General features: G+C 29.4%; 1 long non-coding RNA gene across 1 annotated transcript; it reads left to right on the forward strand.

Moving 5' to 3' along the window:
- Nucleotides 1-1,397, forward strand: LOC126779769 (uncharacterized). The gene is made up of 3 exons (XR_007670399.1): nucleotides 1-73; nucleotides 927-958; nucleotides 1,316-1,397. It is a non-coding gene; the product is annotated as an uncharacterized LOC126779769 (long non-coding RNA).
- Nucleotides 1,398-2,303: the final 906 nt, after the last annotated feature.

The raw sequence follows: 2,303 nt of genomic DNA on the forward strand, positions 1-2,303 counted from the left end.
GGGTACCACCCATTCAACAGATATTCTGCCGCTAAGCAGCAGTACTTAGTATTGTTGCGTTGCAGTTTGAAGGGTGAGTAAGCCAGTGACTGATTTTGTCTTCTAATGTGTGAGTATATCTTATTTATTTTCAAATGGTTACTTTATATATAAACATTGAAATATGCCGTAGAAATTGCACATTTGATCACAATCTCAATTTATACTATGATTAAATTACAATTTTAAGATGTTATTTCACTTGTGCCTTTAGTTACACCGTCTAATCCATCCTTTAAACCGTACCTACCCAGTCCGCCTCGCACAAAGCACTACCATAAAGTAAATATGCTGTAGTCATTGCTCTCTCTAAAACTTATATAATAAAAGTAAAATAAATTTAGATTATTTAGGCATATATCTCTTTGTTTTTATAATTTTAAACCAATTTTTTTTTTAATACCCTCATGTCTTTTTTACTTACTTTTATTACTGGTGGTAGGGCTTTGTGCAAGCTCGTCTGGGTAGGTACCACCCACTCATCAGATATTCTACCGCAAAACTTACTAAATACTTGATATTGTTGTGTTCCGGTTTGAAGGGTGAGTGAGCCAGTGTAATTACAGGCACAAGGGACATAAAATCTTAGTTCCCAAGGTTGGTGGCGCATTGGATATGTAAGCGATGGTTGACATTTCTTACAATGCTAATGTCTAAGAGCGTTGGTGACCACTTACCATCAGGTGGCCCATATGCTCGTCCGCCTTCCTATTCTATAAAAAAAAAAAAAATGTCATTTATTTTTTAATTTATTTTTTTATGTATATAATATATATATTATTTATGCAGTGTTTGCTTTCAAATGGGTGTACATAAAATGTTTCTAGTTTTAGTACATAATTTATTAAGATATTATGTATGTAATTAAATATTAATATTATTTTCAGTACCAAGGATGGTGAAGCATTGGCGATGTAAGGTATGGTTATTACTTCTTACCTGACCAATATCTAGGCATTGGTGGCAACTTACCATAAAAAAGAAACATAAAAAATATATTTAAATCTGATCAATACTATATTATGTTTTAAAGGAAATATTTTTTATTCTTATTCTTAATTTATGTTTCATTACTGGCACATGGCATACCATCTTGGTCCCTGGGTTTGTGGTGCATTGACAATATTAGGGATGCATAATATTTCTTACACATATGGTCGGTGTTGACTACTTATTACATAAATAACATTCACCAGTCTACCTAGCTATCTTATATAGAACAGTAACACAATTATATGAATATTTTGATAATAGCTATGAATAATTTTATTTTCAGAATACACAGCTTGCCTTGCAGACAACAAATAACAACAGCCATCAAGAGATGTATCCAAATAGCCCTGACTGATTTTGTCTTCTAATGTGTGAGTACATCTTATTTATTTTCAAATGGTTACTTTATATATAAACATTGAAATATGCCTTAGAAATTACACATTTGATCACAATTTCAATTTATACTATGATTAAATTACAATTTTAAGATGTTATTTCACTTGTGCCTTTAGTTACACTGTCTAATCCACCCTTTAAACCGTACCTACCCAGTCCGCCTCGCACAAAGCAATACCATAAAGTAAATATGCTGTAGTCATTGCTCTCTCTAAAACTTATATAATAAAAGTAAAATAAATTTAGTTTATTTAGGCATATATCTCTTTGTTTTTTTAATTTTAAACCAATTTTTTTTTTAATACCCTCATGTCATTTATTTTTTAATTTATTTTTTTATGTATATAATATATATATTATTTATGCAGTGTTTGCTTTCAAATGGGTGTACATAAAATGTTTCTAGTTTTAGTAGATAATTTATTAAGATATTATTTATGTAACATCCACTAACAAACCTCTAATAAATAAATAAAACATATATTGTGAGTATGGTTTATATTATATATGTGTAGTATGTATGTAAGTAACATACCACTGGTAAATTCTAGTACAGTTTTTTTGAAAGTGCTTATACACAGTTGCTTAGTACCTTGTAGCTATATAGCTTATAACCTAGGAATATTTATACTAATATTATAAATACTAAGGTGAAATTTTTATATTTTTCATAATAATTTTGTTCAGACAAAAAGGGGAATAAGAGTGTTACTCCTTAACATGGATTGCTCAGGTGGGTACCTTGATTGAAATTAAATTACTTAGTACAAAACTTTTTGTAATAATTACTTAACATTTTATTATAAATAAAGATTTCATATCATTATTATATTAAAAAGTAACTCCGGACAGAATGCCGAGGAAGGACATGG

This window comes from Nymphalis io, chromosome 29 (genome assembly GCF_905147045.1).
Source record: "Nymphalis io chromosome 29, ilAglIoxx1.1, whole genome shotgun sequence".
Lineage (NCBI taxonomy): Eukaryota > Metazoa > Arthropoda > Insecta > Lepidoptera > Nymphalidae > Nymphalis > Nymphalis io.